The 17,121-nt window shown below is 38.2% G+C and overlaps 2 pseudogenes across 1 annotated transcript in view; one reads left to right on the top strand and one right to left on the bottom strand.

The window, feature by feature from the left end:
* The window catches only part of LOC101698704 (transmembrane 9 superfamily member 2-like), a 73,699-nt pseudogene extending 61,682 nt beyond the window's left edge, over positions 1–12,017 (top strand). Inside the window, exon 10 of the transcript XR_015447658.1 lies at positions 651–12,017. The product of XR_015447658.1 is annotated as a transmembrane 9 superfamily member 2-like (transcript). The remainder of the gene's footprint in view (positions 1–650) is intronic.
* A 3,535-nt stretch (positions 12,018–15,552) lies between these two features.
* Positions 15,553–16,817, bottom strand: LOC101698322 (limb region 1 protein homolog pseudogene; annotated as a pseudogene).
* Between the last annotated feature and the right edge of the window lie 304 nt (positions 16,818–17,121).

Below are 17,121 nucleotides of genomic sequence, written 5' to 3'. Positions count from 1 at the left end.
GGAATGATTAAATGCCAAATTCCCAGATGCAAGCCAAAGGCCCATCTTACAAACAGGTCCTACTACAGATGGCAGTCTTGGACTTGCTATGTGAATTCTTTTGCAGTGTCTGTCCCTGGAACCCTCAGCTACAGTGTCTTTACAGTAACCTTATCTTTAGTAAGATTCCATGGGTCATGGTTTACCCTTATGTCTGTAGCTCAAAAAGAAAACATTCCAAAACAACATTCCCTCAACCCTTCATTGAGTAGTGACCTCAGCCATGCTTTCCATGGGTCTTGAATTTAGCCAATGAAAGCAAATTCCATTAACCACACGGCCTATCTTTAATTTCCTTATTAATCTTTTTTTAAAATACTGGGCCTGAGGCATCAGTAGGCACAGCAAACTCTAGCTAGTACATGGGAGCCGCACTGAATGCTTTCCAGAGCTGTAGCAGTATGATGATAGCATACACATATTAGAAATCCGATTCCAGAGGGGACATGTGGTACCCCTGGATACAAAGAGTTTACAATTGTCAGGGCACCTCAAGCAGCACACAGATTGTCTATTTTATTAAATTTCTTATAAACTTCCTTTTTAACTTCCTTTCTATAATTGTGTGGAGTTTATCTTGTGTTTTCTGTCATTGCAAGAATTGTTAACTCATTGATAGAATTTTACCTGAAAAGTCATTTCTTCTACCTCTTTTTGCAGGGTTATTATGGGTAGTGGAGAGCCTTTTAACCAGTGGTTTGACAGCTGCTTATCTTCTTATGTATACAGTTCACTACTTCTTCACCAAACTTCAAATCACAGACATCGCAAGCACCATTTTGTACTTTGGGTACTCCAGGATGATGGTGCTGATTTGCTTCCTTTGATAGGTAACCACAGAATTACTTAGTATATTTCAGATTCTCTAAAGAGGCTTTGAGATAGCCATAATGTAATAAGCATCAGCCAGCCATTTGTGGAAGGAATAGGGAACAAAACCATCATGTTCATTTTTATGCTTTGGGCATAAAAGATTTCAGAGCTTGGAGAACTGGAAGAAACTTATATACTTAGCTGCATGTTATGAATGTTTTTAAGAAGTGGGGACGTCTTCCAAAGCACAGAAAGCATTATGAATAATCACCCTTGAATAGTCTGCAAGCATAGAAATCAGCTGACTTGAATAACTTTTAAATTAGTAAAATTGGATTGATTGATATGTGGTCATATAAGTAATTATATGTAAAGGACAAGATGTATACTTGTCAGGATTACTCATTGGAGTAATCAGGTATTACTTGGGTTCAAATGTGGTGAAAACTTTTGTCCACATTATGCTTGAAGCAGGTGAAAAAGTTAGAATGTTTTCTAAAATGGTCTAGTTGGGGAAATAATGAAGTTGGAGAGCTTTAAAACCTGAGCACAAGCGAAGCAGTGTTTCTCCTTGCCTTACTTTAAATTCTGGTTTCAACTCAAGTTACACAACTTGTATAGATTAGAAAACTAGGTATTTTCTCTGACTTAACCCTTAGGTTGGTTCAACAAACATATAAAAATTAACAATTGATATTTGTTAGAGGGCTGGGGATTTAGCTCAGTGGTTTTGCTGCTTGCTGTGCAAGCACAAGGACCCGAGTTTGATCCCCGGTACCAAAAAAACCAAAAAGCAAAAAACAAACAAACAAAAAAAGATATTTGTTAGAAATCCAAGACTTTAGATAAGTGTAAACATTATCTGAGAAGCCAGGCATCTTGGCAGTGGCTTCTTTTTAAATATAATACATGAAATATGGATTACCTTTCATGTACCACTGATCTCAACACCTCAGTAAAGAGAAGACTATGCAGGCCTCCTGACCTTTCTCACCTATGAGAAGTTCTATTTACAACTGACGGCCAGAGAACTTCTTACAGTTCCATGTTTGTTTGTTTGTTTTTAAAGGTTTTTTTTTGAAATACGCACATGGAAAAGTACATACATCATAAGTGTGCAGCTTGATGAATTGTCACAAAGTGAACTACCTATGTAACTAGGACTTATATCAATAAATAGTACTTGATCAGCAGTGCTGAAGACACTGTTGGGCTTCCTTCCACTCATCAGAATTCCTCAGGGCAACCATTACTGGAGTTTTACACTTGATCTCAGGCAAAAGGCTGAGAATTGATCATTACTGGACTTTTAATAGCATGCATTCATTTGGCCTGGTTTTGAATTGTATATAAGTACACTTATGTATAGTACATGCATGCATACATGCATGCATACATATAAAATATCCTCTTTTAGGTCTGATTTCCTTAGTGGCTGATTTCTTCCTTTAAATTTTGCTTTCAGATTTATCTGTATCACTGTGTGTAAATATAGGTTGTGCCCCATGTCTTTTATTTTGGATCCCCCCCATCCAACCCAGTGAGTGACTACTTTTTATATTTATGTAGTATGAAGTTAGATATATAGCAACTCCCTCTTTATCTATGGCGGATATGCTATAAGATCTCTAGTAAATGCCTGGAACTGTAGATAGTACTGAACCCTATATTATACTACGTTTTTTTCTATACTTACATGTAATAAAGCTTAGTTTATAACTTAAGCATAGTAAGAAATCAACAGCAATAACTAATAATAAAGTAGCCCAATTATGACAATATATAATTAAAGTTTATGTGAAAGTGATCTCTTTCACTTTCTCTAAAAATATCTTATATACCATATTCACCCTTCTTTTTGTGATGATGTGAGATAATACAGTGGCTACCTGATGAGATGAAGTGAATTATGTAGGCATTGTGATACATCACTAGGCTACTACATAAAAGTTATTTGAACACAAATACTGTGATATGACATTTGACCTGAAAACTCAGATGCCTACTAAGTCCTTACTGCGTGGATAGTGTATATAGAATGGATACACTGGAAAAAAGGGATGCTTCACATCCTGGTCAGAATAAAGTGGAAAGGTACAAGATTTTGTCACGCTAATCACATTTGAAAATTTATGAATCATTTGTTTCTGGAATTTTCCACTTAATATTTTCAGACCATAGTTGATCTCAAGTAATTGAAACCATGGATAAGGGGCAAACTATTGTATTGAGTACAATTATTTCAGGATATTCTTTCTTCCCTACTTAACACTTTGGCTAAGATTGGATTTTGGCAGCAAGTCTCATATTACAACAGCTTATTTTTCTCCAAAATAGATATAATCCTGAATGGTTATATTGCTAACAAAAAATATTGTTCCTTTGGTTGGTCTCACTACCTGCATTCTAGTTCCGGTTACCACACTACACTGAATACCAAAAGGTTAGTGGTGATCTCTGAATAGAGCTAATGGCCTCTCTCTAGTCTCCACCCACCTTGAACTTTGGTTAATACTACTCAGCACCTGTTCTGTGAAAATCTTTCAACACTGCATTAGCTTCTGTTCCATTTTTTACCTTCTGCTGTCTTCATTTCTTTCCCTGTCACCTAACTCTACCTTTTATCAACATTTCAGTTCTTCTTCCTTCTCCTCTTCTTCTTCTTTTTGAGGACTCATGGCAGAAGTCATGTTCTAGTACACACTGATATAAATCTTGTAACTCATACCATGAAGCCATGGACTCAGATTTCTATACCTTGGTCCACATAGTGGAAACTTCATTTTTAAAAAAGCTTAAAAATAAGAGCAAAAATCTAGAACAGAGAAGAATTAAACTAACAAAAGAAGAAACATAAAATCCAAAATTTCCCCGTTTCCTTTTTGACTGTCTTTCTATACCTACGGAGACTGATGACCAGTTTCAGTGGGCAGAGCATTAGACAGTGAGTCTAGAGAGGCCATCCAAATGTCCCTTGTATGGCCTGGAGTAGAACACCACCTTTCAGCCTTTCACGGAACTCCCCCAGCTCCCTTGCTTTCTACACTTTCCCTTGTTGAGTTCATTCAGGTCCATGGCTTACCTCATGTCTTCAATGTTGACTACTTCCAAATCTGTGTCTTTAGCCATCACATCATTCCAGCTATATCGTCAACCTTTGGAAGCCCCACTGTTACTATAAGCTAAACCCATAAATGAAGTTATCTTCCCCAGAAAAAGCTCATGTTAATTTCTTTCTCTCTTTCATCATCATTACTAATTTCTAATCTTCTTGGCCTTTTTGAGGGATTTCTTTTTTTTTTCCTTAAATTCTTTTATTGGAACATTTTAGGTATACAGTACATTTACATTTTACATTGGGAACTTGTACATTTACATGATGCATCTTGGTTCTTATTTTTTCCCTATTCCCTGCCCTCCCTTCACCCCCTCCACCCTTCCCTATTTGCAAAGACTTTGTTTCCACTTTTTCCTCTTCTCATAATTTTTCCTTTCCTTTCCTTCATGTTCCCTACCCAAGCCAATTCCCCTACCCATTTGCACCTTTTCTTCCTATTTCACATTATCAATTATTAATTTTAATCATTTTTTTCTTAAGTTCTTTTATTGGTACATTTTAGGTATACAATATGTTTACATTTATCATTGGGTGTTTGTACCTGTACATGATGAATCTTGATTCTTATTTTTTCCCCATTACGTGTGCAGCCTTCACCCCTTCCACCCTGCCCTATTTACATAGACATCATTTCCACTTTTTTTCTTTTCTCATAATTTTCCTTTCCCTTTACTTTCGCATTCCCCTCCCTTCACCCCTACTTCTTTGGACCTTTTTTCCTATTTCAAATTATCGATTATTCATCTTAATCATTTTAAACCTCATTTACACTTTCAGTTTCTCACACTAGAGAAACTATTCGGTATTTACACATGTGTGTCCTATTTATTTCACTTAAGATTATCGCCTCAATTTGCATCCATTTAGCTATAAATGTCTCTAGTTTCTCATTCTTTATGGCTGAGTAGTACTCCATGTTATAAAAAAACCCCTCATTTTCTTTATCCAATTTCCAGTTGATGGGCACTTGAGCTATTTCCAAGTTTTAGCTATTACAAACTGTGCTGCTATAAACATGGATTCATATATGTTGCTGTGGTATGATGGTTTTAATTTTTTTGGTAAGATACCCAGCAGAGGATTAGCTGGGTCAAATGGGACCTCTACTCCTAGTTCTTTGAGGTATCTCCATACTGATTTCCACAGTGGTTGCACCAGTCTGCACTCCCACCAACAATGGAGAAAGGTTCCTTTCTCCACACAACCCCACCACCATTTGTTATTGTTTGATTTCTTGATAGCAGCCATTCTTTCTGTGGTGAGGTGGAATCTCAGTATTGTTTTCATCTGCATCTCTCGAATGACCAGTGATGTTGAACAATTTTTCATATGTTTATTTGCTGCTATTACTTCTTTGTCTGAGAAATGTCTGTTCATTTCAGATGCCCATTTTTGAATTGGGTCTTTAAATTTGGGAGGTCTGATTTTTTAAAGTTCTTTATATATTCTAGATAGTAGTCCTTTGTCTGAGGTAGAGCTGCTAAAATTTTTTTCCCCACATTGTAGGTTGTCTGTTAGCCCTGTTGGTGGTTTCTTTTGCAGTGCAGAAGCTTTTTCCTAAGATGAGATCCCAGTTGTTGATTCTTTGTGCTAGTTCCTGTGCTACTGAGGTTTTGTTCATAGAGTCTTTTCCTATGCCAATGTTTTCAAGAGTTCTACTTAACTAATCTTCCAGCAAGTTTAGTGTTTCTGTTTTAATATTTATATCTTTAATCTCTTTCGATCTTATTTTAGTGCATGGTGATAGGTATGGGTCTAGTTTTAATCTTTGGCAGGTTGAAATCCAGATTCCCCAACACCATTTATTAAATAGGCTATCTATCCTCCAGTGAGGATGCTTGGCTCCTTTGTCAAAGATGAGGTGGCTGAGTATGTCTGGAGTTATTTCTGCATGTTCTAATCTATTCCACTGATCTTCAGGTCTGTTCTTTTGCCAGTACCATGCTGTTTTTATCAGAGTGGCTTTGCACTATAGTTTCAAGTTGGGGATTGTGATACCCCCTGTCATGTCTCTGTTCCTTAGAATTGCTTTTGCTATTCTAGGTCTTTTATGGTTCCAAATGAATTTTTGGATTGTTTTCTCTAGTTCTGTGAAGTACGTTGTTGGAATTTCAATTGGCATTGCATTCAATCTATATAGTAGTTTTGGAAGTATAGCCATTTTCACTTTATTGGTTCTTCCTACCCAGGAGCAGGGGATGTCTTTCCATTTTCTTATATCCTTTTCCATCTCTTTTTTCAGAGTGCTGTAGTTTTCAGTGTAGAGGTCGTTTGCTTCCTTTGTTAGATTGATTCCTAGATATTTCATTTTTTTGGATGCTATTGTAAAAGGAATTGTTTCCCTAATTTCTCTCTCAGTGAGTCTGTTATTTGTGTACAAGAAGGCTATTGTTTTTTGAGTGTTGAGCTTGTATCCAGCTACTCTACTGAATCTGTCAATTAAGTCTAGAAGTGTTTTGGTGGAGTTTTTTGGGTCTTCTGTGTAGAGTATCATATCATAAGAAAATAATGACAGTTTAACTTCTTCCTTTCCTATATTTATTCTTTTATTTTATTCTCTTTTCTAATTGCTGTGGCTAATGTTTCCAGAGCTATATTGAACAGGAGTGGTGATAGTGGGCATCCTTGTCTTGTTCCTGATTTTAGTGTGAAACTTTTCAGTTTTTGACCATTTAGTATGATGTTGGCTGTTGGTTTTTCATAGATAGCCTTAATCAGGTTGAGATAAAGACCTTCTATTCCAATTTTCTGTAGAGTTTTTATCATGAATGGCTGTTGGATTTTGTTGAATGTTTTTTCTGCATCTATTGAGATGATGATATGGTTTTTGTCCTTGGCTCTGTTAACATAGTGTATTACATTTATTGATTTACATATGTTGAACCATCTTTGCATCCCTGGGATAAAGTTGACTTGGTCAGGGTGTATGATCTTCTTGATGATCCTCTGTATTCTGTTTGGCAGTATCTTATTGAGGATTTTTGCGACTATGTTCTTTAAGGAGATTGGCTTATAGTTCTCTTTTTGAGTTGGGTTTTTCCCTGGTTTTGGAATCAAAGTAATACGTGCTTCCAGGAATGAATTTGGAAGTATTGCTTCCCTTTCAATTTCATTGAAGAATTTAAAGAGTAATGGTGAGAGTTCTTCTTTAAATGTCTTGTAGAATTCAGCAATGAAGCCATCAGGACCTGGGGTTTTCTTTGTTGCTAAATTTTTAATTATGTTTTCAATTTCACTGATTGTAATTGGGGTGTTTAGAATTTTTATATGTTCTTTAACTTGGACAATTCATATGTGTCTAGGAATCTGTCCATTTCTTCTGTGTTTTTCATTTTATTAGAGTACAGATTCTCTAAGTAGGTATTGATGATCCTCTGGATTTCTGCTGGAGCTGTTGTGACTTCACCTGTTTTGTTCTTAATTTCATGGATTTGCGCCTTTTTAAAAAGAATTACTTAAATTATTTTATTGTTACATTTTAGGTATAAAACACATTTACATTTCTCAATGGGAACTTGTGCCTTTTTTTCCCAATTAAGTTTATTGGTACACTTTAGGTATAAAATACCGTTACATTCATCATTGGGATCTTGTACGTTTACATGAGTATGTTGGTTCTTATTTTTTCCCCTTCCCCTGCACTCCCTTCACCCCCTCCACCCTTCCCTATTTGCAAAGACTTTGTTTCCATTTTTTTCCTCTTCTCATATTTTTTCTTTTCCCTTTTTTCCTTTCCTCTGCCCCTCCCACTTCCCCTGCTCCTTAGACCTTTTCTACCTGTTCCACAATATCAATTATACATTTTTAAAATTACAGTATCAAGATCTAGGAGACGTTACTACAGATTTTACAGAATTAAAAAGATATAGAAAGCATATTACAAAAATCTTTTTTGACATAAATTTGACAACTTCTAAGAAGTACCTTGGAAGACAAATTCATGAAACTAACTCTGGAGGAAATATAAAATTTGAATAGCACCTATTAAAGAAAGTATATTCCTAGCTTGAAAACCTACCTATATGACAACAGCAGGCTCATATACATTTTAACTGATAAATTATATCAAACAATGAAAGCAGAAAAAAGAAGGAACATTTCTCCCCTCATTTTAGGAAATCAACATTGTGCTAATCCTAAAACTGAATAAAGATAATAGAAGAAAAAAGTATGAGCATAGATAGAAATTTGTTTAACAAAACAAACTATTGGAAGTCAGATCTGGCAGGATGTAGAAAGTGGTTTTGTTATAGGGATGGCAGTGTTGGTTCAGCATTGGAAGATCCGCTCCCAAAAGTTATCATTTAAACAGAGGAAAGGAAAAAGCCATATGATCCTGTCAGTAGTTGTAGAAAAAGTATTGGACTAAATTCTACAGCTGTTCATGGTAAAAGCTATCAGGAGACTGGAAGTAGAACAGAACCCTTTCAACAGATTAAAGACATGTACTCCATACTTCCAGCGAGAACACCTTGTATGAATGGAGAAGATACAATGCTTTCTCCCTAAGGTGGGGAACAAGGGCAGATATGCTTACTCTTTATCTGTCCATTAAACTTTGAAACCTAGGCCCCACCAAAATAGTCTGGCAATAAAATGACACAATTAGGATAGGATTGGCAAGGTAGAAGTAAAATCTTTATATGTAGATGAAATGATCATGTACTGAGAAAATACTAAGAAATCTCTAGGAGCCCCTAGAACTTGTATTTGAATTTAGCAGGATTAGAAAACACAATGTATATATAAAAATTCAGGTCTGTGTATACTTTCTATAAAAGAAGAATGGGATATTGAAACTTAAAAGTTATGTAGGAGTACAAAGGACATAGAAAAGTTAAAAAACCCCCCAAAAACCAAAACAGTGTTGGAAGACGTTTAGTACCTAATTTTAAGACTTCTTCTAGAGTTGCGTGGAACATGCCGAATCAGCCTGCTGCAGAGAGGCAGGTCTGCGCAGGCCCTACTGAGGTCGCGAGTCGCCGAATCAGCCCGCGCCCTGTCAACAATCCACTGGACACCCCCCCACACTCCTCTGTACAGTCACCTGCTTCCACACTACAAAGACACAGAGGACACCGGACCACCAGACCACGATACTGAGTCCCGCCTCTCCTGGCCCAGAGGTAGGGGTTGTGAGCCACCCTCCCACTGTTCCTGGTCCACAGGAAGTTGCTTTTCGGCCACCATCCCTCCTGCTGCTCCCAGCCCAGAGGAAAGGGCTTTTGGGCCACCATCCCTACCACTGCTCACGGCCCCTGTCCCACCTCTCCCAGCTCAGAGGAGGTAATCTGTGCAGGCACCAAGAGCACCGCCACCCCCAGTCGAAATGAGAAAACACGTAAATAAGTCTCAACACCAGACTTCCAGATCATCTACAGCAACCCCAAAGGGAAATGAGATGGAACACTCTGTTACTCAACCACCTGGACCCACTGAACTGGCAACAAAAGGGGATCTGGAAAAAATGAAATCACAAATAATTTCTCAGCTAACAGGAGAAATTGTGCCTCTAGTGCAAGACATGATTAATAAATGTAGAGAGGAGCTCAGGAACATGATAGAATCCCAACATAAGAAACAAATGGAATCTGTTAAACAGATGCAAATAGATTTCCAGAAGATGAAAAACTCCATTGAACGTCTAAACAGCAGAATGGGCCAATGTGAGGACAGAGTTTTAGATATAGAAGATAAGATTGCAATTAGTGACCAGGAAAAGAAAAATTGCTTCAAAATTATAAGGGAACATGAGAAATCAATCCAGCAGCTGCTAGATGATGCAAAGAAGAATAACATCAGACTGATTGGAGTCAATGAAGAAACAGGAGAGAGTTGAGATGACATAAAAAAACTCTCCACAGAAATAATGGCAGAAAACTTCCCAAGGAGGGGAAAAGAGCTTGACATACAGATAACTGAGGCATATAGGACTCCAAATAGCCTTGATCAAAAAAATTTACACATAGGCATATAATTGTTAAGATTCCAGAAACTCAACAGAAGAACAAAGTTCTCCAAGCAGTCAGAGAAAAGAAACAAATCACATACAAAGGAAAGCCCATCAGAATCACAGCAGACTTCTCAACACAAACCATCAAGGCAAGAAGAGCTTGGAGTGACATATTCCAAGCCCTAAAAGAAAACAGCCTCCAACCCAGATTGATGTAATCTGCAAAACTATCTTTGAAAATTGATGGAGGAATAAGATCCTTTCATGACAAAGAGCACTTTAGGAACTTCGTGAATACCAAACCAGCACTCCAAAGACTTTTACACAATATCCTAGGAACAGACATTGAGGATCACAACCCCAGGAAGCAAAGCAGAATGAACCCATCTGGCATGACAAGAAATTAAATGTAAAAGGGGAGAACCCAACAAAAAGAAAAAGTCATGGCAATGACAACTCAATACATTTCGGTTATAACCATCAACGTTAATGGTCTCAATTCACCAATCAAAAGAAATAGACTGGTAGAATGGGTCAAGAAGCAAAATCCAACAATATGCTGCATACAAGAAACACATTTAATTCAAAATGGAACTCAAAGACTGACAGTTAATGGTGGAAAATAATACTCCATGCAACGGGAACCTGAAAAAAAGCAGGAGTAGCTATCGTCTTTGCAGATCAAGTAGGTTTCAAATCAACACTGATTAAGAGAGACGAAGAAGGACACTACATCCTTGTAAAGGGAAGAATCCAAGAGGAAGAGATGACAATCATAAATATCTATGCACCAAACAGTAGTGCGCCCAACTATATAAAACAAATACTAACGGACATGAAAAGCATATATGCACTAATACAATTGTAGTGGGGGACCTCAACACCCCACTGTCACAAATAGATCGATCAACTAGACTAAAACTAAGGAATGAAATACTAGAATTCAATCGAACTCTTGAACAAATGAACTTCACAGATGTTTACAGAGTCTTCTACCCCACAAAATCAGAATACACATTCTTCTCAGCTGCACATGGGTTATTTTCCAAAATAGATCACATACTCACACATAGAACATGTTTAAGTAAGTGCAAAGGAATTGACATTATCCCCTGTATATTGTCAGACCATAGTGCGATGAAATTGGAGATCCATAGCAAAAGAAACTCAAAAAATTTCATAAACACATGGAAATTGAACAACACACTTCTGAATAACCAGTGGGTCACAGAGGAAATTAAAGAAGAAGTCAAACAGTTCCTTCAATTCAATGACAATGACAATACAACATATCGGAATCTATGGGACACAATAAAAGCAGTCTTACGAGGGAAATTCATAGCAGTGAATATGCATATTAGGAAAACAGAACGAGCCCAATTAAACAACCTGATGCTGAACCTCAAGCTTCTAGAAAAAGAAGAGCAGGACAACCCCAGAGCTCATAGAAGGGAGGAAATTATAAAGATCAGAGGAGAAATCAATGCAATGGAGACTAAGAGAACGATACAAAAAAATCAATGAAGCCAAGAGTTGGTTCTTAGAAAGAATCAACAAAATTGGCAAACCTTTAGCCAACCTTGTCAGAAAAAGGAAAGAAAAGGCCCAAATCCATGCAATTAGGAATGAAAAGGGTGAAACTACAACAGACCCAGCAGAAATCCAGATGATCATCAATACCTACTTCCAGAATGTATATGCCAATAAGATGGGCAACACAGAAGAAATGGACAGATTCCTAGATACAGATGAATTACCAAAGTTGAACGAAGAAGACCTAAAAATTCTGAACAACCCAATATAAACCAATGAAATTGAAAACGTAATTAAAAACTTATCAACTAAGAAAAGCCCAGGCCCTGATGGCTTCACTGCTGAATTCTACAAGACATTTAGAGAGGAACTGCTGCCACTACTGTTTAACCTCTTCAATGAAATTGAAAGGGAAGCAATACTCCCAAATTCATTCCTGGAAGCAAGCATCACCTTGATCCCCAAAGCAGAGAAAGACCCAACTGAAAAGGAGAACTATAGGCCAATCTCACTAATGAACATAGATGCAAAAATCCTTAATAAGATACTGGCAAACAGAATGCAGAAGATCATCAAGAAGATCATACACCCTGATCAAGTGGGATTCATCCCTGGGATGCAGGGATGGTTCAATATACGAAAATCAATTAATGTAATACACTATATCAATAGAGCCAAGGACAAAAACCATACGATCATCTCAATAGATGCAGAAAAAGCATTTGACAAAATCCAACATGTATTTATGGTAAAAACCCTACAAAAAATTGGAATAGATGGTCTCTACCTCAAACTGATAGAAGCCATCTATGAAAAACCAACAGCCAATATCATACTAAATGGTCAAAAACTGAAAGCCTTCACACTCAAATCAGGAACAAGACAAGGATGTCCACTATCACCACTCTTGTTCAATATAGTTCTGGAAACATTAGCCATGGCAATTAGACAAGAGAAAGAAATAAAAGGAATAAAGATAGGAAATGAAGAAGTCAAATTGTCCTTATTTGCAGATGACATGATACTCTATATAGAAGACCCCAAGAACTCCACCAAAAGTCTTCTAGACTTAATAACCAAATTCAGTCAAGTAGCTGGTTACAAGGTCAACACACCAAAATCAATAGCTTTCCTCTACACCAATGACAGACTCACTGAAAGAGAAATAGGGCAAATAATTCCTTTCACAATAGCATCCAAAAAACAAATACCTAGGTATCATCCTAACGAAAGAAATCAAAGACTTCTTCTCTGAAAACTATAGCACTCTGAAAAGAGAGATTGAAGATGATATCAGAAAATGGACAGACATCCCCTGCTCCTGGTAGGAAGGATTAATATAGTGAAAATGGCCATACTTCCAAAACTGCTATAGAGATTTAATGCAATTCCAATTGAGATCCCAGCAGCATACTTCATGGACCTTGAGAAAACAATCCAAAAATTCATTTGGAACAAGAAGAGACCCAGAATAGCAAAAGCAATTCTAGGTAACAGAGACATGGCAGGGGGTATCACAATTCCCACCCTGCAACTCTACTACAAAGCTACTGTGATAAACACAGCATGGTACTGGCAAAGAGACACACCTGAGGACCAGTGGGACAGATTAGAACATGCAGAAACAATGCCAGCCACACTCAGCCATCTCATCTTTATGCAGCAGTGGAATAGCGGGGCCAAATGGGACTTCCAGTCCTAGTTCTTTGAGGTATTTCCGTACTGATTTCCACAGTGGTTGCACCAGTCTACACTCCCACCAGCAGTGGAGCAGCGTCCCTCTTTTCCCGCAGCCCCACCAGTGTTTGTTATTGGTTGATTTCATGTTCGCAGCCATTCTTTCTGGAGTGAGGTGGAATCTCTGCATTGTTTTCATTTGCCTCTCTCAAATGACCAGTGATGTTGAACATTTTTTCATGTATTTATTTACTATTTCTACTTCTTTGCCTCAGAAATGTCTATTCATTTCAGTTGCCGATTTTTGGATTGGGTCTTTCAATTTGGGAGGTTTGATCTTTTTAAGTTCTTTATCGATTCGAGATAGTAGACCTTTGTCTGAGGAAAAGCAGGTGAGGATTTTTTCCCACATTGTGGGTTGTCTCTTCATTCTGCTGGTTGTTTGTCTTGCTGTGCAGAAGCTTTTTAATAAGAAGAAATCCCACTTGTTGATTTTTTGTGCTAGTTCACGGGCAACTGAGATTTTGTTCATAAAATCTTTTCCTACACCAATGTCTTCAAGAGTTCTTCCTAAACTCTCTTCCAGCCGGTTCAGTGTTTCTATTTTAATATTTAGATCTTTAATCCATTTCGATTTTAGTTTAGTGCTTGGCAAGATATATAGGTCTAGTTTTAATCTTTGGCAGGTTGAAACCCAATTTTTCCAGCACTATTTATTAAAGAGGCTATCTTTTCTCCAGTGAGGGTGTTTGGCTCCTTTCTCGAAAATGAGGTGGCTGAGTGTGTCTGGAGTTGTTTCTGCATCTTCTAACCTGTTCCACTGGTCCTCAGATCTGTTTCTTTGCCAGTATCATGCTGTTTTGATCACAGTAGCTTTGTAATATTGTTTCAAGTTGGGGATTGTGATACCCCCTGCATGTCTCTGTTACCTAGAATTGCTTTTGTTATTCTGGGTCTCTTCTTGTTCCAAATGAATTTTTGGATTTTCTCGAGGTCCGTGAAGTATGCTGCTGGGATCTCAATTGGAATTCCATTGAATCTATATCGCAGTTTTGGAAATATGTCCATTTTCCTTTTGTTTTTCTTTTTTTTTTTTTTTTGCAGAAGTATAAATGAGAAGTATACTCAATGGAATTTATAAATATATACAGTACAGATTAGATTTTCTTATTGTTTGGGTCAATGTGAAAATTTTTTATGTCAACAGCTACAGCCTAGTTTTCATATATTTCTCCCCCCAAAAACCCTTTAAATTCAACAGTTTGAGAAAAATGTTGTTTTGCCTTTGTCTGAACACAGAGAATCTATCGCTGTACACATGGTGCATGGGAACAAACCTATTTGTAGAGCTCACAGAACTATGAACTGTGTGCAAAGGTGCCGACCTAGTATTTTTGCATGCACATTGCTCAGGATCCTATCCTATTGGGTGACAACGCAGAGCATATGCTAATGGTTTTTGATCAGTGGACTTATGAGTCAAGAAACCATCCCGATGATTATTTACAATGTAATAGCTGAGTGATCATCAGATTATGTTACAGTGTAAATCTATTCTCACATCAAGAATGCTGACTCTGTAAGCTCTGGGTGTTGAGCTGGTAACTTTTATAAGTCGGAGGCGTAAATTGGTGTATACAAAAGTAACCAACACCTGAAGAATGTGAGGAAAGAAGGGGTTTCTACCATTCAGCACTGAAATTTCTCATAAACATCACAGAAGCACAGGGGATTAATTGATTTTTTAAAAGAATCCTTTAAAATAGTGAGTATATACATAGCCTATAAGGCAAAGTCTAAGTTACAAGTGTACCCAACACTGGCAACTGTGCTATAAGAGGTAATACTGGGTCATACAGTCAGCTGTCCCTCAGCGTGATGATGCAGCACTCATCAGAGCTTCCTGCAGCAAACACAAGATGCTCCTGCGGCTTGTCACCTCAGCTCAGGGTTGAAAAGGACTTAGTATTTTTCGTTGGCTCAAAGTCTAGTGAAAATTCTGTAATCGAAACTGGAAACTATGTTTTTCTTAAGGAAATAAAAAATAAATTTGCAATTATTGTAGTTCCAGTGTAGCTACTGAAGTGACAGCCTCTATAAGCAGTCTCTGAAGGGCCTGGAAACCTCCCTTTGCACCAGGGAGCCTTTCAGGTAGGTAGGTGTCTCCATGCTAATTAAGACACATAATGGAATGAATGGATTTCAGAAAGTCTCACTGTTTGCCATTTCTAACATGGCTTTCATATCAGAATGACGTATTTACTGATGCAAGCCATACATGAGTGTGCTTTCCCATATGTCTCCAGGAATCTTTGCTGAACTGGCAACTACAAGGTTTTCCAGAAAGCTGAATTTAAAAAACAAGATCACCAATAGCCAAGTTCTTAGATTATAATGAAAAGACACTTCTAAGCCCAAGCTCTAAACATGCACCAAGGTCAGTGTGAAAATGCTCCACGCATCTGGCAGGCGGGAATGTCATGAGTTTGGACCTCTCCGGACTCTTGTTTGCAGAATGCTTGCCCACTGTGAGTCTCACAGTGCTTTCTGATGCCCATTTGCAGATGGTTTGGTTGCTTCTGAATCCCTTGAAGTATTGGATAAGTGAAGCTTATGAAGCCCTAGGGCCTTGAAAAGTTCTTCTCGTACAGCAGAGGTGAATTTTCTGACCAGACACAATATTGTCACAATGGCAAAGAGTAAATTGTAGGACAGGACAATATAGAAATTGCCTAGCCAGTTAAACCTTCCAAAGTCTCCAAGTAGGTCAAATCTCGTGATTCCCAGTGTTCTAGACATCACAGGCAGAGCAGAGCTCAAGAACAAGATTGATACACAATTCCCAGTGATCTTTGTCATGGTTGTGTCATCCTTCTTGGGTGTAAAGTTTCCAAAAAATTGGAGTCTATAGAAACCAACAACGGAAGACACCATAAGGTAGAAAATCAAAATGATTTCAAGTGCAGCTCCCATAAAACCAAAAGTAGAGAGAGAGGCATTTCATATTCCAGAACCCCTTGTTCCCTTTGGCATTGCTGTTTCATCAACCAACAGGCAAAGAATATTACACGCCACCAAAAGGACTGAGATGGATGTCTTGATAAGAAGTAAAATCATAACAGCAGGATACACCAAATTTCTTTCTCATGTTGAAGCATTTTTCTGCCTCTCATTTAGCCATCTCTGGAGTGCTTCTTCCTCTAGTGTAATAATATAAATTTGCTCATCCAGGTCTTCAAGAATTGTTGGCTTCACTAGCAACTGACCCATGACTGTGAACATGCGGGAGAGGCCCACTGGTGTGCACAAGAGAAATAACAAACATCCCATCAGTGATATACAGGAATATAAATAGGGTAGATAAAACTCCCAGAGATCATATAAAGACTGCATGCTAGCTGCGTCATTGTCAGTCAGCGCCGAAGCCACCCAAACTATGCCGAGAGTCAGTAACGCAAGAAGCAGCAGCATGACCAGCGTCTCCAAAACACAGGCTTGGATTCCCATGTATCAGGGAGCCATTCAGTCACTGAATATAGTAGTTCCGAGGAAAAGACAGCAGGATTTCATTGCTGATTATTGAGAAGGGTAAAAGCAGAACAGCCCCAGCTGAAACAGCAAGAGTGAAGGTGCTCAGAAACAACGAAATCCTGTTGACTATGGCATCTTCATCTTCTTGTTCATCTGATTTTCTCTTGTATCTTGTGATGAGAAAGTAGAAAACAACATAAAGAACAGCAAAGAGAAGAAAACATATCGTGGACTCCTGCACTTGGCTGTGGAAGTGCTGCTCCTGCGCCAACACCCTGTCCTGCCCTTCCATCCTCCTTCATGCTCGCCACTGTGCCGCCCTGGTCCGCGCGCTCCACAGAACCATCACTCGCAGGCGGGCACCAAGACCAAGCGCAGCGTGGTAGCGAAGCTGTCACCTCAAGCAGTCTTTCCTCTAGGCTGAGGGACTACACCGCTTCGGCTGTGGGGGGTCGAG

This window comes from Heterocephalus glaber, unplaced genomic scaffold (assembly GCF_053883595.1).
Source record: "Heterocephalus glaber isolate CG9 unplaced genomic scaffold, H.glaber_assembly_v1.0 deba00001764, whole genome shotgun sequence".
Classification (NCBI taxonomy): domain Eukaryota; kingdom Metazoa; phylum Chordata; class Mammalia; order Rodentia; family Bathyergidae; genus Heterocephalus; species Heterocephalus glaber.
The sequence above is the reverse complement of the archived record's forward strand: the minus strand, read 5'-3'. Positions and strand labels throughout refer to the sequence as shown.